The 24,291-nt window shown below is 39.8% G+C and overlaps 1 pseudogene; it reads left to right on the top strand.

Moving 5' to 3' along the window:
- Positions 1 to 16,238: 16,238 nt before the first annotated feature.
- On the top strand, positions 16,239 to 16,777 carry LOC127091380 (PHD finger protein ALFIN-LIKE 4-like; annotated as a pseudogene).
- Positions 16,778 to 24,291: the final 7,514 nt, after the last annotated feature.

Raw genomic sequence — 24,291 nt, 5'->3', positions numbered from 1 at the left:
TTTAATGGAAAGAAATACAAAATGGAAATGCAAAGAAAATAACAACTAAGGCTGCCTTCCGCCTCTGGTTCTTGGACCTGGTGATCTTTGACGTATGTCTAAGTTGTCGAACCTGCTAAACAACTCAGTAAACCGCTGGTCGGTTATGGCATTCCGAGCATCCTGTTGCTGTTGCATTCGACGCATCATCTGCATCATCTCTGCATTCTGTGCCTGCATACCATCGATAGCATCCATAATGTCGTCGTTGGTTGCAGGCCTTCTTCGTCGACGACGTTGGGAGGATGGGCCAGTTGTATTGCCGGAAGGGTTGAGCGGGACTGACTGTTGTGTAGGCGGATGATCACCTTGTTCCATTTCTTCAAACTCATCTGTTTGTGGGTTTGTTTGTAAAGGCTCGGTGGTTTCAGGAGCGTTTAGATCATAGAGGTGGCGGTCGGGGTTTGTGACATCAGTGAGGCCAGTATTTGGTAGAACAACGCTTGGGACTGCCTGGTTGTTCACCATAAGATAATATCCTCCGCCTACTCTGTTTTTAATCAGGCGGCTGGAGCGGCAATAGCTGATATCCATAGACAGGGGAGGTAGGGATTCTAAAGTTTGGAGTTTATCCCCTAGGTTCAGGCCAAGTGCTATGGATGTTATTAATCCACCAATTATAAAGGGTTGCCGGCCTCTAGCACATAAGGTGCGGATATGATGAAAGAGAAAAGAGGCGGCGTTTACCTGAGTATCCGGTTCGAAAACGCACTGGAGGAAAAATAACTCATTTGAGTTGACCTTACTGTTGTTTGGTCTTCCAAAAAGTGTGTTTTGCAGGATACGGAGAAAATAACGGATGGTGGGGTTATGTATATGGGAGAGAAGGAGTTCTTCCCAGTTGTAGGTCTCGATACCGGAAATTTTCTTAAAAAGGCCAAAAACGCCAACTGTGTTCCAGTTTGAGGTTGGAGGGATTCTGGCATGAAGCAGACCTTCTGTGGGAAAATGTAGCATGGTACTCAATTGGCGTTGGGTTAAGGAGTACTCGGTGTTCAACATACGGAAGGTTGCGGTACCGGTCAGAAATTCATCCTCACCGGCGGGAGTGGTGTAGTCGTAAGAACTTAGGAATTCTAAGGTTAGGGAAGGGTAGGTGGGTTGGTTATGAGTGCAAAGGAAGGTTAAATCGGCTTTACGGAGCATCCACTCGATACCTTGGAGTAAGCCTAATTGTTGCAAGCAAGGTAAATCGGGATACCTGGTGGAAACGACGCCTCGCTGCTGGAAGCGCTCGAATTGCTCTTGCTGATAGTTGTCATCTCCGGATTGGAAGATGATATTTCCGAAATTTTGATTTCCCGCCATTGTGATGAATTTTGAAGGAGTGATTTGGAGTGGAAAAGAATTGTATATTTGATATGAGAGAATTGTTCGTGGTGAATGAAGGAGGTTTTGGTAGGTATTTATAGGAGAAGGATTGGAAGATAGAAAGAAAAAGTGGTTGAAGAGTAATTAAGTGTGGTAAATGAAAAATGAATGGGGAATGTAAAAAGGTAAGGGGTGTAACGTTCGTCTCCAACGGCTCCCTAACGTTCACATGTCTGAGGGGCGTTACGCTCGTCACAAGGGTGTGACGTTCGTAACAGGAGTTATGCGTGCCGTTCGTCATGGAGTGTGTGACGCTCGTCACACAGTTCTTTTTGGCAGGGCATTCAGCAGCGCTTCACATAATTAATCTGGAGATGAATTTATTTTGATTATTTTGTTTTATTTGGTTTTTAGATTGTTCTATTTAATTTAGCTAATTAATTTGTGTTGCATGCTATTCTATTTCACATAATAATAATTCATTCTGAGTAACAGTAGAACAGTAGAGAACATAGCCATTGCATAAATTAAATAAAAGTTTTAATAAAATTAACATAATGTAATACAGGAAGGGAAAACAATGAAATGAAAGGAAAATAAATGCGAACATGAATTCAAATAACATTAATGAAAAATCTAGCCTAAAACTAAATAACTTAGAAAGAAATAACTAAATTCCATCTATCTTCGGATCTCTGGCCGGAGGAGCAAAAGAGTTAACACGATGCCGCAACATACGTAACTGACTTGCCGTGCTGCTCATGTATTCTAGGACTTCATGCCTCAAGTTGTGGAAATCTTCCCTGAGGGCGTGATGCTCTGACATCAAGGCTTCAATGACGGTTTTAATATCTGTTCCTGGCATATGATTGAAGGAGAATTGCCATCCAAGGCGCAGCGGAATATAAAATTTCTCCTTTAATGATCCTTACGAATGAGCATGATCAGTGATAGAATCGTTACCTCTTGTGGAGATTCAAACCTTTGGTGCAGATTTCTGACAATGATCAACCTTTGATACAGATCCACGGGGCGATCATGAACGTTGAACGATGACAACGTCTCTACTCAGTCCACACGAACGGATTCCTTCAATCGCAGTGCTAGCTGTTTGTGAGTGAAGGCTTTGAGTGAGAGAGAGAGAGATACGAAATTCCAACTCTTCAGTTGTGTTGTCTGGAGTGTGAATGCTTCTACCCAAGGGGTTCTATTTATAGAACCACTTGTGTGGGCTTCAAGCCAAAAAGCCCACTTAAGTGCATTTTGGCCCATATCTCAGAATATGCCAAAATCACTTAAGTATTTGGTACGTACTTTACCATATTTCGTATTCTTCTTAAGTACACCGTACCTTACGATGTTCCTTAATTATTCTATCTCTCATCAATCCGTCCTTTGTGTGTGACCCTATAGGTTTTCGCGGCGTTGGCAATTATATTAAATCATGCATTTAACATAATAAACAGTGAGCGGTATCTAGCAACACATCACTGCTACCCAAGTCACGAAAATGTCATGTGATCTGACAAAACCTCCTGTGATAATAATTATGTGTATAATTACCCCTTTGCCCTTATGTCTATATTGAACACAAGGTATAGACCGTGTCATCCTTGTCCAGTTCAATATTGGGCCCATAGACATTTATCCTGTTAAGCAGGATTGGCAAATTCCATCTAGGACACTCATGTCCCTCAGCATGCTTCGTGGAGTACCCATCAACTGTCTTTATGGTCATCCAGTTACGGATAACGTTTGATCAGTAATAAAGCACTCAACTCTACATCTAGGATCCATAGTGGTTTCAGGTCGAAGAGTGGTATACACTATCATCACCATGAGAATAACTTATGACACTTTGCATAACTTTCTATATAGTATTCTCATAGCGGGTCAATCCGGTATAAATATTACTCCTAATATTCATACCTATGTTTAAGACTTGATAACTCTTTATCCATGATCCATGAGATGTGATCATCAGTCTACAAACATAATAGTCTTAATGCTTTAATGTTATCCCACTTCACATTTAAAGCTCGACTACGGATACTTTAAGAATAGTGTCCTTATGTTTAATGTGTTCTCATGATTAAGTCACACTTAATACATTAAACGGACTATCTATTCTAGGGACTTTATTAATCAACCATAATAAAGAAAATGCCTTTTATTATTAATAAATAATTCGATACAAGTACCAAAAGTATTGGCCTCTAGGGCTTACACCAACAATCTCCCACTAGCACTAGAGCCAATCAGACATACCCCGTATGCCCATTGATCTAGTATGGCCATCATGCTTCTGCTGCGCAAGAGGCTTTCTCAGTGGGTTAGCAACATTGTCAAGTGTAGGTACTTTACATATTTTCACACAACGCCTAAGTATGTGTTTGGATCGTTGGTGAGATCTAGGCTCCTTAGTTTGTGCGATAACACCATTGTTATCATAATAGAGACCAATGGGATCCACAATGCTAGGGACTATGCCAAGTTTATTGATCCAAACAGCTTCCTTTGCTGCACTCAAGGCAGCAATATACTCGGCCTTAGTTGTAGAATCAGCAACTGCATCTTGCGTTGAACTTTTCAAGCTCACAATGCCACCATTTAAGCAAAACACATAACCAGATTGGATTCATATTAAAGCGTCTCAGCACTTTGTCTATGTACTCTGACTTAGGCCAAGCATTTCATAATCTATCTCTATAGATTCTGATAGGCTGCTTCACCCAGGTCCTTCATAGAAAAGCATTTCCCCAACCAAGACTTTACTTGTTGCAGGGTAGGGATATCGATTCCAATGAGTAATATGTCATCTACATATAATACCAGGAATACGATCATGCTCCCACTAACCTTCTTGTAGACACAAGGCTCATCTTCCTTCTTGATGAATCCATATTGTTTTACCGTTTCATCAAAATGAAGATTCCAGCTTCTGGAAGCTTGCTTCAATCCATAGATTGATCTTTGTAGCTTACATATCTTATGGGCTTCTTCTGGTATGTCAAATCCTTCAGGCTGTGTCATGTACACATCCTCAAGAAGATTCCCATTAAGGAAAGCAGTTTTGACATCCATTTGCCATATTTCATAATCATGATATGCAGCGATAGCAAGTAAAATTCGAATAGATTTAAGCATTGCAACTGGTGAAAAGGTTTCATCATAGTCAACACCATGAATTTGTTTATATCCTTTTGCAACCAGTCTTGCCTTATAGGTATGTACCTTACCATCCATGTCAGTCTTCCTTTTTGAGGACCCACTTGCATCCTATAGGATTAACTCCTACAGGAGGCTCTACCAAGTTCCAAACTTGGTTCGTGTACATGGAATCTATTTTGGATTTCATGGCCTCTAGCCACTTCTCAGACTCGGGACCAGTTATGGCCTCTTGGTAGGTCACAGGCTCATCTTGATCCATGAGTAATACATCACCTTGATCTGTTATGAGATATCCATATCTTTCAGGTAGGTGACGTATCCTGCTTGACCTACGCTGGTCTTGTTCTACTTGAGCAGGTTGTTCTTCCACAACTACTTGTGTTTCCTGCTCTAATTCCTCCATAGGTTTATCGATACTTTGTGATTCTTGAATTTCTTCAAGTTCTACTTTCCTCCCACTGATTCCTTTGGAAATAAAATCCCTTTCTAGGAAAACTCAAGTTCGAGCGACAAACACTTTGCCCTCAGAAGGATTGTAGAAATAATATCCTCTTGTTTCTTTAGGATACCCCACAAATAAGCATTTATCAGATTTGGGCTTAAGCTTAGTTGAAATTTGTCGTTTCACGTAAACTTCGCAACCCCAAATCTTCATGTAAGACATATGTGGTCTCTTACCACTCCATATCTCATATGGTGTCTTTTCAACCTTTTGGATGGAACACGGTTAAGTGTGTAAGCTGATGTTAATGGTGTATGTCCTCAAAAGGAGTTTGGAAGATTGGTGTGACTCATCATGAATCGGACCATGTCCAACAGGGTTTGATTTCTTCTCTCAGATACATCCTTCCATTGGGATGTTCCAGGAGGAGTAAGTTGGGATAGAATCCCACACTCTTTCAGATGGTCATCAAACTCTAGGATTAAATACTCATCACTTCGATCTGATCGAAGAGTTTTAATATTCTTACCTAGTTGGTTTTAACTCGTTAGGTTTCACCCTTTTGTATTAATGTTATTAATAGGCATTTCAAGATCAAGGACATATAGTCCATTGTTCATCTGTGCAGTAGCATAGAATATATCATTCAAATAAATTGAGCAACAATTGTTCTTTATTGTAAATGAAAAACCAAACTTGTCCAAACAAGAAATGGAAATAATATTCCTGCTAATTGCAGGTACATAATAACAGTTCTCTAACTGAATTATTAAACCACTAGGTAAAGTCATTACAAAAGTTCCTACGGCTAAAGCAGCAACCTTTGCTCCATAGCCAACTCGTAGGTCGACTTCACCTTTTGCCAAATCTCTACTCCTTTTTAGTTCCTGCACATTTGTACAAATGTAAGAACCGCATCCAGTATCTAATACTCATGATGTAGAAGTAGATAAATTAATAACAAAAATACCTGAAGTTGAAGTCTCTACTCCATTCTTCTTATCTTCCAGGTACTTTGGGCAGTTCCTTTTCCAGTGTCCGGTCTTACCGCAATGGAAGCAGGTGCCTTCTTTTGCTATGCCTCCACTAGGCTTCAAAGCAGCAGTGGGTCTGGGATTGGCAACTTCCTTGCCCTTCCCCTTATCACTATGCTTAGTGGGCCTTTTGTTCTGTCTCTTTCCATTTCCGATCATCAGAATGGACTTCCCTTTTGCCTTCAGATTCTGCTCGGCAGTTCTTAACATGGCGAGCAGTTCAGGAAGAGATTTGTCCATATCAATCATATTAAAATTTAGGACAAATTGACTGAAACTATCTGGCAACGATTGCAAGATCAAGTCAGTTGCAAGTTCCTTTTCGAGGGGAAAACCCAATCTCTCAAGGTTTTCCACATACCCAATCATTTTGAGTACATGGGGACCTACAGGGGCTCCCTCAGCTAACTTGCTTTGAAAAAGGGCTTTAGAAACTTCAAACCTCTCATGCCTTGCTTGCTCTTGATAGAGCAACTTCAGGTGTTCGATCATATCGAATGCTGACATGTTCTCATGTTGCTTTTGCAATTCTGAGTTCATGGTAGCCAGCATGAGACAAGCAGTTTCATTTGCATCATCGACATGCTTCTTATAAGCATCTCTTTCTGCCTTAGGTGCAGAACTAGGAGGTTCCTCTTCAGGAACAGGTGTCTCCAAGACATACAGCTTTTTATCATGTTTGAGGACAATCCTCAGGTTTCGGTGCCAATCCAGAAAATTTGTCCCAGACAATTTTTCCTTATCAAGGATTGATCGCAGGATGTTGTTAGAGGTGTTTGTTGTCATGGTAATCTACATAAGAAATAATGAAAATATAAGTATCATTGACATATTTAATTAGGCCTTTAATTAAACATGCTCCCACTATTTTACTCAAAAACAAATGACCCTCATCATCTGATTCGGAAAATCCCGTTGGAAGATTTTCTAGTGGGTCGAGATCCATATTTCACTTCGTTCTAAGTCCGCGTAGGCGGATTACACAAAACTAGGTTATTTAGGTAGGAACTCCTTCCAATTGTATCTCATACAACTCTCGAAAATTTCAATTGGGTGAATAACTCCTTATTCTAATCCATCATATGGATTATTCCCAACTCTTGCTTCTAAACATATATAATCTTATTATAATTTGTTTAGTTAAGTTTGACCCATTGTTTTAACAGTTGGATATTACAATTATCCCATCGCACCTTACTAATATATAGATCATGCACCTCGCGTAGGCGAAACCTACAATTTCCATTACTAGTCTTGATGAGTGTTAAAACTTGGAAAGCTTAAAACTTAATATTTAGTTTTGAGGGAATTGCAATTTTACTGATCTCACCGGCTTGTTTATCATATAAACCGTCTCTCACATGCATCAACATACATACACATGCATCAACATACATATAAACAAAATGAAACAGTTATGGCCCCTAGCGCAATTGTTCTCCCAAGCCAATGAGAGAACCTAAGCTAACCTATAACGATCTAAGCTTCTCCAAGCAAGATCTTCAAGGTTGTCTTCCTTTGGCACTGACTTCTTTGCTTTCTTCATATCATTACATTACATGAAAGAAACTCGTTTTACATACGAGGGAGTGAGATGAGAAAAGAAGTTACATTTGGGAGATTAAGAGAGAGGCACGACACGCAGGTCGTATTTTAAAATCCAAAACAAAACAAAGGAAAACTAAGGCCATAACCGATCACCACAATAATAAAAAATTTATTATTATTATTAATTCCTTTAATTAATCAAATTAAATTTCGACAACCGATCACACTACGCAGAGTTAGCCGGGGGTCCGCTGCCCGGACAGCGGGAACGGGTGTTCCGCTGCCCGGTCAGCGGACGGTACAGGGGTCAAGGGGGCAGCGCCCCTTGCGGGGTCTAAGGGGCAGCGCCCCGCTCGAAAATTTTAATGAACAATTCATTTAAAAATTGACGTCGTTTTCCGTATCAACACTTGATACTTCAAAGCACTTTTTCTAGCCGAACCGGTGAATTTTTCCTTGCGTTAACCGGTTAACCATATGCGTTAACCGGTTAACACTGTTTGAAAACATTTAGAAAACTCTTTTCTGCCTTGCGTTAACCGGTTAACCAAATGCGTTAACCGGTTAACACTGTTTGAAAAACTCAAAAAAATTTATTTCGCATTCCGTTAACCGGTTAACCATATGCGTTAACCGGTTAACACTGTTCCAAAAATTAAAAAAAAAAAAAAAATATTTCGTATTACGTTAACCGGTTAACCATACGCGTTAACCGGTTAACACTGTTCGGAAAAGTGTTTAGGACGCACAACTCTTGTGCAATCAAACCCCAATCGCATAACTCTCTAACAACACAACCCTTGTGTCGTCACTAACCCTAATGCACCAATTTCAGACCGTCAAACACGTCTCGATTGTTAATTCAGTATGATTGATCAACACGTCATTGCTTCACCATACAAATGTCGGATCAAGAAGCAAACGACCATTGATCGCTCAAAGGAAAACAATCATCGAGGTTTTTGAATGAATGAAACAAGAACACTATATCATATATAATGTATTTTGCATCAGGGTTACATATATCACATATATGTAACTTGATCGATCTCAATTTAACCTTTGATTCATTCTGTTTTAATCATATTATTACAGAACAAAAACAGTTATCAGATTCATGGTTTCGTAAGTGGCTCTGATACCACTGAAGGAGAATTGCCATCCAAGGCGCAGCGGAATATAAAATTTCTCCTTTAATGATCCTTACGAATGAGCATGATCAGTGATAGAATCGTTACCTCTTGTGGAGATTCAAACCTTTGGTGCAGATTTCTGACAATGATCAACCTTTGATACAGATCCACGGGGCGATCACGAACGTTGAACGATGACAACGTCTCTACTCAGTCCACACGAACGGATTCCTTCAATCGCAGTGCTAGCTGTTTGTGAGTGAAGGCTTTGAGTGAGAGAGAGAGAGATACGAAATTCCAACTCTTCAGTTGTGTTGTCTGGAGTGTGAATGCTTCTACCCAAGGGGTTCTATTTATAGAACCACTTGTGTGGGCTTCAAGCCAAAAAGCCCACTTAAGTGCATTTTGGCCCATATCTCAGAATATGCCAAAATCACTTAAGTATTTGGTACTTTACCATATTTCGTATTCTTCTTAAGTACACCGTACCTTACGATGTTCCTTAATTATTCTATCTCTCATCAATCCGTCCTTTGTGTGTGACCCTATAGGTTTTCGCGGCGTTGGCAATTATATTAAATCATGCATTTAACATAATAAACAGTGAGCGGTATCTAGCAACACATCACTGCTACCCAAGTCACGAAAATGTCATGTGATCTGACAAAACCTCCTGTGATAATAATTATGTGTATAATTACCCCTTTGCCCTTATGTCTATATTGAACACAAGGTATAGACCGTGTCATCCTTGTCCAGTTCAATATTGGGCCCATAGACATTTATCCTGTTAAGCAGGATTGGCAAATTCCATCTAGGACACTCATGTCCCTCAGCATGCTTCGTGGAGTACCCATCAACTGTCTTTATGGTCATCCAGTTACGGATAACGTTTGATCAGTAATAAAGCACTCAACTCTACATCTAGGATCCATAGTGGTTTCAGGTCGAAGAGTGGTATACACTATCATCACCATGAGAATAACTTATGACACTTTGCATAACTTTCTATATAGTATTCTCATAGCGGGTCAATCCGGTATAAATATTACTCCTAATATTCATACCTATGTTTAAGACTTGATAACTCTTTATCCATGATCCATGAGATGTGATCATCAGTCTACAAACATAATAGTCTTAATGCTTTAATGTTATCCCACTTCACATTTAAAGCTCGACTACGGATACTTTAAGAATAGTGTCCTTATGTTTAATGTGTTCTCATGATTAAGTCACACTTAATACATTAAACGGACTATCTATTCTAGGGACTTTATTAATCAACCATAATAAAGAAAATGCCTTTTATTATTAATAAATAATTCGATACAAGTACCAAAAGTATTGGCCTCTAGGGCTTACACCAACAATGATGTCGGGGATCAGGCATGGCTGATTCTTCGGTCAGGACAGGCTGAGGAGGAGGATCAATATCATAGTAGCCGGATGGTGTCTGAGGGTCAGATTCAGCATGAGAGATATGGTCAACATAGTGCTCATAGTCATCACAAATCTCATAGTCCTGGATGGATTCAGTGGATCTAGCAGGAGTAGGGGTTTCGTTCAGGTTGTAAAGCCAGTTACTGCTGTTATGAACGCTAGTCCTAGGATCGGGCATGGTGAATAAGCAAAGAACCTGGTTATCAATCATAAGCTCAAACTCATCAGACCCTAAGTTCGCTATGAACATAGTGTTGAAGAGGAAGGGTATACTCATAGTAGTAATGCCACAAAAAGGGTTCAGGTCAAGCATAGGCTGACGCAATCCAATAGCATTACCTATCATGGTTATCAAACCGCCTATTCTAATGGGTGCTCGCTCATCCTGGATAAGGTGGTCCAAATTAGCTAACATAAAAGTAGCGCCGTTTACTGGACGGTTCTGGGAAGCACAAAATATGATGAAGAGTCCATCACGTGAAACTGAAGTACTATTTGGCTTCTTCCCAAATAAAGTGTGTGTCAGGATCTTATGGAAATAGCGGAAGGCTGGGTTGTGTATGCTTCCAGAGAGAAACTCATGTTCTTCGGGCTCATCATTTCCAGTCAGCTTACCCCAAAAGTGTTCAAGCTCTCTATATTCAAAAAGTTCTTCCTGGCTTACAGTGAATGTATCAAGGGAGGTAGGAAAACCCAAAAGGTTGGTAAAGTCTCTAATATTAAATTGGTACTCCATATTGAACATTCTGAATTGGATAAAACCTCTGCTAATTCCTTTTCCACGGCTAGGTAGATAGATTAATGAACTAAGGAATTCTAGTGTGAGCCTCCGGTAGGTGGTGAAATGTCTTAGGATAGGGGATGTCTCTCATCCTATCTGATTCAGCAGATACAGGACACTCTGTCTCAATCCAAGGGCAGTCATCGCCCAATCATCAGCATAAAGACTAGGTAGCATCTCCCTAGTGGCTAGTTCTTCAAACTTTTGTTTCTGAGCCATTCCTCTGAACTTGATACCCATACGATCAATATGTCCCATCTGGTTAGTGCTAGCTAGAGAAAAAGAAGACATGGGTTTAAGTCAGGATTTGGCCAAATGCCGAAAGAAAGAAAAATTATTATTATTATATTTTTTTTATATTTTTGAATAAATAAAGAATGAATACTAAACAAAAAATTAAAAGAATAATTAAGAAAGAAAATAGTGAAATGATAATAATAGAATAAGAAAATAGCAAACTAATTAGTGGGTTGTCTCCCACCAAGCGCTTTGTTTACACGTCGCAAGCTCGACAAAGAAACTGTTAAATATAATTGATGGGTCCTGGGGGCGTTTCGTCTAAGTGTAGAATTTGCGAATCCTCGTTGGTTTCCGCATAGTGATAATGTTTCAGACGTTGCCCGTTTACGGTGAACGGTTCTGTAGATTGTCCTTTTATTTCTACCGCTCCACTGGGAAAGATTTTAGTGATATGAAAAGGTCCTGACCATCTGGATCGTAGTTTTCCCGGGAATAACTTTAGTCTAGAGTTAAATAAAAGTACTGCGTCGCCTTGCTTGAAGATTTTCCTTGATATACGCTTGTCATGCCATTGTTTTGTTCTTTCTTTATAGATTTTGGCATTTTCATAGGCGTCTCTTCTGAGTTCCTCTAATTCGTTTATGTCAAGGATTCTCTTTTCACCGGCGGCTTTATAATTCAAATTTAAATTTCTAATAGCCCAATAGGCTTTATGTTCTAATTCTACCGGGAGGTGACAGGATTTTCCATAAATGAGCTTAAATGGGGTCGTCCCTATGGGGGTTTTATAAGCAGTTCGGTATGCCCACAAAGCTTCTGGTAATTTCAATGACCAATCTTTCCTTGAAGTGGCGACCGTTTTTTCTAGAATTTGCTTGATTTCTCTGTTAGACACTTCCACTTGTCCACTGGTTTGAGGGTGGTAAGGTGTTGCTATCCTATGTCTCACTCCATATTTAAGTAGTAGTTTTTCGAGTACCTTGGATATAAAGTGCGATCCACCATCACTGACTACTATTCTTGGGGTGCCAAATCTCGGAAATATTATATTTTTAAAGAGTCTAGTTACTACTCGGGTGTCATTTGTTGGAGAAGTTATAGCTTCGATCCACTTTGATACGTAGTCAACTGCCACAAGTATGTATTTGTTACCGAAAGAGGATGGGAAAGGTCCCATGAAGTCTATCCCCCACACGTCAAAAATCTCTACTTCCAAAATACCTTTTTGTGGCATCTCGTCACGTCTAGATATGTTTCCCGTGCGTTGACATCTGTCACACTCCTTAATAGCCATATGCACGTCCTTCCAAATAGTTGGCCAATAAAAGCCAGCTTGTAGGATTTTAGAGCAGGTCTTGGATGTACTTGTGTGTCCACCATAAGGAGCGGAGTGACAGTGTTGGATTATATTTTCTACCTCTTCTTCGGGTATACATCGACGGAAAATACCATCGGGGCCTCTTTTGAAAAGTAAGGGATCATCCCAGTAATAGTGTTTTATGTCGTGGAAGAATCGTTTCTTCTGCTGGTAAGATAAAGTAGGTGGAACTATTCCGGCAGCTAAATAATTGACTAGATCAGCGTACCATGGTGTGACAGATATAGCTAAGGTGGTTTCTACTTGCATGTCGGAGTTGTTCTCTTCCAAAGTAGCTATGAGTTTGTCATACGAGAAATCATCATTAATGGATGTTCTTTCCGGTTCAAGGTTCTCAAGTCTAGAGAGGTGGTCTGCTACTACGTTGTCAGTTCCTTTCTTGTCCTTGATTTCTAAGTCGAATTCTTGTAGTAACAAGATCCATCTTAGGAGTCTAGGTTTAGCATCCTTTTTTGTTAAAAGGTACCTGATAGCAGCGTGATCGGTGTAAACTATTATTTTGGCTCCTACCAAGTAAGAACGAAATTTATCTAGCGCAAATACCACTGCTAGGAGTTCTTTCTCGGTTGTGGCATAATTCATCTGTGCTTCATCCAGGGTTCTGCTAGCGTAATATATAACGTGAAGCTTTTTATCCTTTCTTTGTCCTAGAACAGCACCTACAGCATAATCACTGGCATCGCACATTATTTCGAATGGTTCATTCCAGTCTGGTGTCTGCATAATGGGTGCGGAGATCAATGCTTGTTTAAGAGTTTGAAATGCTTTTAAACAGTTATCGTCGAATATGAATTCAGCATCTTTCATCAACAGTCCGGTTAAGGGTTTAGTTATCTTAGAGAAGTCTTTGATGAATCGTCGGTAAAAACCGGCGTGTCCTAAAAAGCTTCGTACTTCTCTCACGGTTCTTGGGGGTTGAAGATTTTCGATTACCTCTATTTTGGCTTTGTCTACTTCAATTCCTCTGTTCGAGATGATGTGTCCTAAAACAATTCCTTCTTGTACCATAAAGTGGCACTTTTCCCAATTAAGTACTAAGTTTACTTTTACACATCGCTCAAGAACTCTCTCCAGGTTTTCAAGGCATTCTTCGAAACTTTGTCCGTATACAGAAAAGTCATCCATAAATACTTCCATGATGTTTTCGAGAAAGTCGGCGAAAATCGCCATCATGCATCTTTGAAAAGTTGCAGGGGCATTACACAGACCAAACGACATTCGTCTATAAGCGAAGGTACCAAAAGGGCATGTGAATGTTGTCTTTTCTTGGTCATCAGGGTGAATTGGTATTTGAAAGAAGTCTGAATAACCGTCTAAATAACAGAAATGTGAATGTTTAGCTAATCGTTCTAACATTTGGTCAATGAATGGTAAAGGGAAATGATCTTTTCGGGTTGCTTTGTTTAGTTTCCTATAATCAATGCACATTCTCCATCCCGATTCGATTCGTTTAGTTATAGTTTCTCCTTTTTCGTTTTCAATAACGGTTATGTCTCCTTTCTTTGGTACAACGTGTACAGGACTAACCCATTTGCTATCAGATATAGGATATATAATACCTGCTTCCAATAACTTGGTTATTTCTTTCTTTACTACCTCACTTAGGATCGGATTTAGTCTTCTCTGGTGTTCCCTAGAGGTTTTACAGTCTTCTTCTAACATGATGCGGTGCATACAAATAGAAGGGCTTATTCCTTTAAGATCGGTTATGTGGTATCCTAGTGCGGTTGGGTATTTTCTTAAGATATGTAGGAGTTTTTCTGTTTCGAGTCTTCCTAGATCGGCATTAACTATCACAGGTCGTTCAAGTTCTAAGTCTAGGAATTCATATCTCAGATTTTTGGGAAGTGTTTTCAAATCAGGGGTTGGTTTGTTAAGACACTACGTAGGGTCCGGTGTTATTGCTAAACATTGGTTAGATTTGTCCTCTAAAAGATAGTCTGATGATTTGTCTTCTCCTGACTTTGCTTCTTTTATGCATTCATCGATGATATCCATGAAGTAACATGTATCTTCTATTGCAGGTGCTTTCAAGAATTGGGAAAGAATGAATTCAATTTTCTCTTCACCTACTTCGAAGGTGAGTCGTCCTCGTTTTACGTCTATGATTGCACCGGCAGTTGCTAAGAATGGTCTTCCTAGTATAATAGGTGTAGTATCATCTTCTCTAATGTCCATAATTGTGAAGTCAGTGGGAATGTAAAACTGACCTATGCGTACGGGAACGTTTTCAAGGATTCCTACAGGATATTTGATGGAACGATCTGCTAATTGCACAGACATTTTGGTCGGTCTTAATTCTCCCATTTCCAGTTTCTTACTGTCATTTCAAATCAAATAGTACCTACTCATTTCATAACATTCCAAAAAAAAAAAAAGAGAAAAAAACAAAATCCAATAATAAACACATTAATCCAGTCATCAGGGAAGCCGAGTGAGACTTATACTTATGCTGACATCGAAACTGTATATAAGTATCTTGAGGAGAACTTTGGTGCTAAGCATGAAGACATAATCCTTTATGGTCAATCCGTTGGGAGTGGTCCTACTTTGGATATTGCTGCTCGTTTACCCCAATTGAGAGCTGTTATTCTCCATAGTCCGATACTGTCGGGATTGAGAGTGATGTACCCTGTGAAACCAAAGTCCAAGGCAAAGGCTGTGAAGGCCAAGACAGCCGCTAAGCCCAAATCTGCTGCTATCAAGCCCAAACCCGCTGCCAAGTCAAAGGCACCTGTGAAACCAAAGTCCAAGGCAAAAGCCTGCAAAGGTTGCAAAGACATCGACGAAGACGTCACCGGGAAAGAAAGCTGCTACAACTCCTGCAGAAGAGACACTCTCTCGGCTACTAAAATCCAAAGTTGATGCAGATGAAACCGACGAGGTTGAGCTTCAGAATGCGATGGCAAATGTTGTGACATGTTTGGTACCATTCGGCGCAACGGTGTCGGAATATGCAAACTACAGCAGCAGCAACAAACGATGGCGCATAGCCTGAATGAAGGTCAGAATCCAATGCAAGTTGCTGCCAGGCGAATTGCATCCAGCAGCTGTATGGTTTCAGTTTGATACGCAAGAATCCTGTAACGAATTCATAACAAAATCACAACAGCATCAACCAAATCATGATCAAGTAATAATTAATGTTTTAATGGAAACTTTTACCAAACTTCACTGCTGGCACTAGATGGGCAGTCGTTATGTCTTGTGGAGTTGGATTCTCAAACCAGTATTCAAAGCAAAATATCCAGAAATTGAAGAATCCCATGGGAGTGATGCTTTGATGTGGGTACCTGTTAAACCACCAAACAAGGGATTGGATACCGTCACAAATGGAAGACAAATTGACTCAACCAAACAATGCAACAATTTCTCAGAAGCCTACGACTGCTATAAAGGAATTGCAAATTATTATGAAGCTTACAACCAATTTCTTTGTTCCTGGTCCATAACCGATCACATCAGCCATAACCTGCATAATACACACAGAAATGGTCATTTTATTACAACCCTGTTTTGTTTTCTAACACATCACAATAGTCCTTGTTCCGGTTACAAAGGCCATAGCAGAAAGTAAGAAGAACATAACAAGATCCAGAAAAAACTCACCGTAACCTTTTGAACTAGTTTGGTCTTCCAAATCCACAACAAACTCAGCATATTCCTCTCACTCCTACTTCACTCACACTCTTCTACTGCCAGGCCACGTGAACCTACAATGGACTCGCGCGCACAGTATAATCCTTGCACTGTTGAAGAGTTTTTGGGGATTTCAAGGGTCGTCGAGCTGGTCTCATCAAAGCTCTCACCACTGATGTTGAAGATTTCTATAACCAATGTGATCCTGATAAAGAGAATTTGTGCTTATATGGCTTTCCTAGTGAGCAGTGGGAAGTTAATTTACCTGCTGAAGAAGTTCCACCGGAGCTTCCCGAGCCTGTGCTTGGAATTAACTTTGCCAGGGATAGCATGCCAGAAAAAGATTGGCTGTCTTTAGTTGTTGTTCATAGCGATTCATGGTTACTTGCTATTGCCTACTATTTTGGAGCCAGGTTCGGGTTCGACAATTTGACAGGAGACGCCTTTTCAGTATGATCAATGAACTGCCATCGATATTTGAAGTTTGTTACTGGTACAGCAAAGAAACAAGTTAAGGAGAAGTCTTCAGTTTCATACCACAGTGGAAGCAAATCCAAGGCCATCCTCAAAAACTGCATCGGTTCAAGCAACCTGTTTTATTTCCTTGCAACCGCTTGATCTTCAATTTCCTGCACAATATTAACCACAGTGATATCAGCAGCAAGCAAGCAAATATTAAACAGTATCAAATAGAAGACACCGAGTCGCAGGTCAAATTCCTTCCGGCAGGTTGTCATTTTCGGATGATTCTCTCTTGTGTTCTACCAAACCGATACCAAGACATAGAAACTGATACAAGCACCAATAACAATACAGAGTGAAGAAAACACAGAAAATAGAAAAAGAAAAGCGATGATGAGTTTGAGTTGGAGTTGTTTATCACTTGCAAACCAACAACAACAATTCAGAAGATTCAAGATAACAACTCATAGTGTTTTTTGCTGTTGCATTTCTCCAATGTTCAATGTTACTGCAGTAATACAAAAACAATTGACAAGCATTAGAATCCAAAATTTCCCAAATTGAGCATAAGGACAAATTCAGAGAGAAAGAAAGAGTTCAAGGTACCGTTTCCGGAAGTGTAGCGTGAAACAGGATAAAAGCGTTTCTGAGCAACAAAAGTGCTTCTGAAACTTTCTCCTTTGAGCCTTTAAACACCAACCGAAACCCTAAGCTGCATATATAAAAAGGAAACGAGTTTGTGAGATGGGGAGAGAAAAAAATTGAGAAAGGAGAAAAGAGGGAGAGAGGGAGGCGGCCAAACCTAAAAAACCCGGAATCTTCATCAGCGGATCCTCCACCGTCAGCCACGACACCCTTTCAAACCCTTCTTGCCGTTTCGACGTCGCCGGATCTGAGCTCGTCATCATTGACCCGGCTTCGCTCCTATTGATCCGCCATTACCGGTAATACTATCGCCTCCATCGAATGTTTGGAAACACCTCCCTGTTCGGACCGAGACAACCAAAGGTCATCGCTTCCATCATCCATGAAAACTTCTGTTCACTCAATATCTCCATCGCCGGTTGAAAGAGAGATTACAGATTGAGAGATCTGTTGTGCTGTTGGAGAAATAAAGGAAGAATGGAAAGGAAATTGTGAGAACCAGGTGCGCTTTTCTCGATCACCCTTCCCTATTTTGGAACACGTTTTTTCACTGATGTTTGGACATAGAGGTGATCGGATGGGCCTACGGCCCATTTCATCTTTTTTGTTAGCTTTTGTTATTTCATTTATTCTGGGTCATATGTTTGGTTTGCCATTATCATAGCAACTAACCATTCGTGGCCTAGTGGTGATGGAGATAGTTCATTGCCTCTTTGGTCACCAGTTCGATTCTGGGCTTAGGCGTTCTGTTTTCATTTTATTTATTTATTTAGATTTAATAGTTAGAAATTTAAATTAGATTTAGGTTTAGAGTAAAATATTAATTAAGTAGGATTTTTTATTTTGATTAGGGTAGTCCAATAGTTTCATATTTACTAGTTTTTTTTAGTTTTAATTTCCTTTTTTAATTTACCTTAGTTTATATATTTAGATTAGTATTAAATTATTAGTTAGTTGTTAAGTGGCTTGGTGGAGAGGAGTGGTGTTTAGGTCTTTAGTGTGGTGGGTTCGATACTCCTAGGTGTAATTTTTTCATTTTTTATTATTATTTTCTTTTTATGTTTTATTATTCACATTTCTTTTTCAATTTATTGTTTAATAATATGATTTGTTTTTTCTTTTAACTGTATCATGCATGCAAAACCATTTGAAAATTATAAAAATCATATTTTCTCGATTTAATATCGAGCCCTTTTTCAAACCCTTGTAAGTCGATTGCCTTTTAAGCATCGCCATCAACCTCACATAGCTTACTCTTGGGCTTTCTTACAATGAGCCGGTTCTCTTGCACTTACACTCATGCATTATTTGTTTGGGCCCGATTTTATTTATTTCATGATTTTTTAATCCCCATTTGACAAATGTACCCCACTCCCCCAATGTGTAATAATTTTGTACTTTTTATTTCTTTTATTGTTTGGCTGTTTAGCTAGATACTAACACAAGAATAAAATCAACAATTTCAAAAAATACAAAATAAAGACTCGATCCAACGTCGAGCATTTTCTCAATAAACAAATCAACTCATTTCTCCCTCCTATTCCATCCCATTTCAAAAACTTCATCAAATGCTTGATCCAATGTCAAGCCATTTTCATAATAAAAACTCAAAAAAATATTAATTTATAGTTAAGACCTTTTCAATAAGATGGAAGTGGAACGTGGTGTATACTGCGCACTCCTGAGACTAGGATTCGAGATGTATATCTCGCCAATCCTCGCTTTCGCCATCATCCAATTTACCCACTTTTTTCTCTCAAACACTTATCCAAATTTCTTTTAAACGTCCATCAATACTTGATCTAGGTCAAGTCATTTTCACAACAAACTCAAAACACCTAATTCTTACTTAAACACTCTTTCAATAAAGGTGGAAATGGAACATGGTGTATGCCATGCACTCCTGAGGTTAAGATTCGAGATGTATGCCTCGCCAATCTTAACTCTCGCCATCGCCTAAAAATTGTCAATGCGGTTTCTTCAGACCCTTTCTCAATCAAATTCCAAAATACTTAATTCCTAACTTAATACTTTTTCAATAAAGATGGAAGTGGAACATGGCGTATGCCGTGCACTCCTGAGACTAGGATTCGAGATGTATATCTCGCTCATCCAAGTTCTCGCCATCACTCAAAATACATCCAACCAATCAAACTTTTTCTCGCCGCCGTGCGATTAATCAAAACCCTTTTTAAATGAAAGATATATTGTCTTAAGAGATACAAAACCATGTTTCGGCCACGATTGTTGAGTAGAGATAAATGACGCTTTTCCGAATGTAGATTTATAAATCCGTTCGATGTGTGGTACGCGTTCACTCCTCATCTGTTTTGGGTAAAACAATGTTTTCGTCGATTAATACAGTATGACTTTCGCTAAAATCGACCAACAAACAAACATTTTTCTACCCAGAACTACGTAAGCCTTGATTTCTCTTTTGAGATACGTAGGAGCAGGATTTTTAAATCTTGTCAGGCCCACTAATAAAAAACTTAGGTTTAGTCCTTCGTCAAAAATCCAAAAACATTTTCCTCTCTTTTACTCTTTCTTTCCCACCTAATAAATTGAAAAGCCTAATATTTCAACTAACACTAACGCACACAACTGACCTAATGGTTCCCGTTGAGTACAACGGACGTGAGGGGTGCTAATACCTTCCCCTTGCGTAATCGACTCCCGAACCCTGATATTGGTTGCGATGACCATATCTTATCCTTTCATTTGTCTTGGGTTTTATCGATATTTCCCCTTTCCTTTTTAGGAATAAATAAAGTTCGGTGGCGACTCTGTTCAGTCCATCATTATTCACATTTTTCATTTTTTATTATTATTTTCTTTTTATGTTTTATTATTCACATTTCTTTTTCAATTTATTGTTTAATAATATGATTTGTTTTTTCTTTTAACTGTATCATGCATGCAAAACCATTTGAAAATTATAAAAATCATATTTTCTCGATTTAATATCGAGCCCTTTTTCAAACCCTTGTAAGTCGATTGCCTTTTAAGCATCGCCATCAACCTCACATAGCTTACTCTTGGGCTTTCTTACAATGAGCCGGTTCTCTTGCACTTACACTCATGCATTATTTGTTTGGGCCCGATTTTATTTATTTCATGATTTTTTAATCCCCATTTGACAAATGTACCCCACTCCCCCAATGTGTAATAATTTTGTACTTTTTATTTCTTTTATTGTTTGGCTGTTTAGCTAGATACTAACACAAGAATAAAATCAACAATTTCAAAAAATACAAAATAAAGACTCGATCCAACGTCGAGCATTTTCTCAATAAACAAATCAACTCATTTCTCCCTCCTATTCCATCCCATTTCAAAAACTTCATCAAATGCTTGATCCAATGTCAAGCCATTTTCATAATAAAAACTCAAAAAAATATTAATTTATAGTTAAGACCTTTTCAATAAGATGGAAGTGGAACGTGGTGTATACTGCGCACTCCTGAGACTAGGATTCGAGATGTATATCTCGCCAATCCTCGCTTTCGCCATCATCCAATTTACCCACTTTTTTCTCTCAAACACTTATCCAAATTTCTTTTAAACGTCCATCAATACTTGATCTAGGTCAAGTCATTTTCACAACAAACTCAAAACACCTAATTCTTACTTAAACACTCTTTCAATAAAGGTGGAAATGGAACATGGTGTATGCCATGCACTCCTGAGGTTAAGATTCGAGATGTATGCCTCGCCAATCTTAACTCTCGCCATCGCCTAAAAATTGTCAATGCGGTTTCTTCAGACCCTTTCTCAATCAAATTCCAAAATACTTAATTCCTAACTTAATACTTTTTCAATAAAGATGGAAGTGGAACATGGCGTATGCCGTGCACTCCTGAGACTAGGATTCGAGATGTATATCTCGCTCATCCAAGTTCTCGCCATCACTCAAAATACATCCAACCAATCAAACTTTTTCTCGCCGCCGTGCGATTAATCAAAACCCTTTTTAAATGAAAGATATATTGTCTTAAGAGATACAAAACCATGTTTCGGCCACGATTGTTGAGTAGAGATAAATGACGCTTTTCCGAATGTAGATTTATAAATCCGTTCGATGTGTGGTACGCGTTCACTCCTCATCTGTTTTGGGTAAAACAATGTTTTCGTCGATTAATACAGTATGACTTTCGCTAAAATCGACCAACAAACAAACATTTTTCTACCCAGAACTACGTAAGCCTTGATTTCTCTTTTGAGATACGTAGGAGCAGGATTTTTAAATCTTGTCAGGCCCACTAATAAAAAACTTAGGTTTAGTCCTTCGTCAAAAATCCAAAAACATTTTCCTCTCTTTTACTCTTTCTTTCCCACCTAATAAATTGAAAAGCCTAATATTTCAACTAACACTAACGCACACAACTGACCTAATGGTTCCCGTTGAGTACAACGGACGTGAGGGGTGCTAATACCTTCCCCTTGCGTAATCGACTCCCGAACCCTGATATTGGTTGCGATGACCATATCTTATCCTTTCATTTGTCTTGGGTTTTATCGATATTTCCCCTTTCCTTTTTAGGAATAAATAAAGTTCGGTGGCGACTCTGTTCAGTCCATCATTGCGAGCGTGCGATCGCGCTCCGCTTTGAAGTCGTATCCCCATTTTTTCGAGGTGCGACAGATGGCGACTCTGCTGGGGATACGAATGCAGTGTCAACCAGCCAAAGAAGAAGTCATTCATGGAAGAAACAACACCAATTTTCTCAACAACAACCAACTTATCCAGTACAATATGTCCAACAACCTTATGTGGCAGCTGTCACGCCAAATTTTAACCAACCACAAGCTTCAGTTTATCAACCTGTTCCTGCTCAACAAGCGCCGATATATCAGCAAGCGCCCGCGCCACCTGCTTATCAACAGCCAAGGGCACAGGCTCCTCGACCACAAAATCCTCCAAATCAAAATAGGGTGCCAAGAAATAGAGTTCCGTTTGCTTCAATCCCTATGACATACACTGAATTGTACCCATCATTGCTACAAAAAGGTTTAGTGACGCCCAGATCTTTGGGTCCTCCACCAAATCCTTTACCTCCGTGGTACAATCCAGATGCTCATTGTCCTTTCCATGGGGGTGCCCCTGGACATGATTTAGAAGGATGTTATGCTTTAAAGCATATTGTGCGAGACCTGGTTGAAAAGAAGATTCTGTCGTTTCGAGACGTCGGACCCAATGTCAAGAACAACCCTTTGCCAGCACATGGTGATGTCAATGCCGTTGAAGATGCTTCTGATGTGTGTGTAATCAAGAATGTGGAAGATGTTAAAACTCCGCTGCTAGCGCTTCATGCAGGATTGGTGAGGGCTAGATTGATTGATACTTGTCACGATAGTTGTGAGGAATGTGCCATTCAGCCGAAAGGATGTAAAGTGGTACGAAATGACATTCAGAATTTGATGAATCAAGGCATTTTGCAAATTTGTGGTCCGACAACGAATGAGGAGATTTCGGTCATTGAACCCGTTTTTAACATACCGGAACCGTTTGAGGTGACTTATCACAGAAGAGACGTTGTTCATCCGTCACCCGTGGTGGTATGCATGCCTACACCATTTCCTTTTGAAAGTACCAAGGCAGTACCCTGGAAGTACGACATAACAGTGGTAGATGGAGTGGTGGATGGAAAACCTGAGGCCACTGAAAGTAAGAAAGGTGTGGAGAATGTTGACGCCGACATCACCAATATCGCAGGAACAAGCAGAATGACCCGTAGTGGTCGGATTTATACTCCCAATTTTGATGTGAACCCTCAAGAGCCAGCAAGGGGAACTACAAATGTAAATCCTACCCCAGAACGTGGAGGGGCACAGCCGGCTGTACAAACAGATGAAGCAAGTGAGTTCTTAAGGATAATAAAGAAATCTGATTACAAGATAGTTGATCAATTGCATCAAACGCCATCAAAAATATCTATCTTGTCCTTGCTTCTGAATTCCGAAGCTCATAGGGAGGCTCTACTAAAAGTGCTTGCTCAGGCTCATGTTACCCAGGATATAACGGTCGGCCAATTCGATGGAGTGGTCGCCAATATCACAGCCTGCAACACTCTAAGCTTCAGTAATGAAGAGCTGCCCAAAGAGGGGAAGAATCACAACCGCGCCTTGCATGTGTCCATAAAGTGCCAAGAAGATGCTCTAGCCAGAGTTTTAGTTGACACTGGATCATCCCTCAATGTTCTACCCAAGAGGGCACTTGCTAAATTGTCTTATCAAGGTTCAGAATTGAAACCTAGTGCGCTTGTGGTAAAAGCTTTCGATGGCTCGCGAAGGACAGTAGTTGGGGAGGTAGAGTTACCGATGCAGATTGGACCGCATGTATTCCCCATCAATTTCCAAGTCATGGACATAAATCCAGCTTATAGCTGCCTTTTGGGACGCCCATGGATACATGCTGCTGGGGCAGTAACTTCTACTTTGCATCAAAAGATGAAGTTCGTTGTCGATAACAAGCTTGTCATTGTCTCGGGTGAAGAGGACTTTATCATCAGTCAACTCTCCTCTTTCCGTTATATTGAGGCTGATGAGGATGCCTTAGAAACCTCTTTTCAAGCCCTTGAAATATCCAATGCTACACTTGAAGAGGTTAAGGATCCTGTTGAGAAAGCTAGTTTGTCATTCGCTTCTTTGAAGAGTGCAAAATCAGCAGTTGAAAGTGGAGGCCCTGCAGGTTGGGGGCAGGTTATCAACGTCAACGAGAAGAATGACCGTTTTGGTTTGGGGTACAAGCCTTCTGCTAATGGAGGAGCCCTGGTCCCTGCAAAGGACCGTGTGCGGAGCATTCAAGAAGTTTTCCTGAGCAAAGGATTTATCCATGGAGAACAAGTTGGTGCAGTGGAAGATGACACTGAAGATGAGGAAGCATCGAATCTGATATACCGGTGTGAAGCCGCCTTAACAAACTGGGAAGCGGTTGAGATTCCAGAAGTTTTTCCTGTGTCAAAGTAATTGTTGTTTTCCTTTGTGTTTTTTGAAAATCCTTAGCTCTGCCCAAGGCTAATGGA

The sequence above is a fragment of the Lathyrus oleraceus genome, chromosome 6 (assembly GCF_024323335.1).
Source record: "Lathyrus oleraceus cultivar Zhongwan6 chromosome 6, CAAS_Psat_ZW6_1.0, whole genome shotgun sequence".
NCBI lineage: Eukaryota > Viridiplantae > Streptophyta > Magnoliopsida > Fabales > Fabaceae > Lathyrus > Lathyrus oleraceus.
Note: the sequence above shows the minus strand (reverse complement) of the source record. Positions and strands in the feature narration are given on the sequence as shown.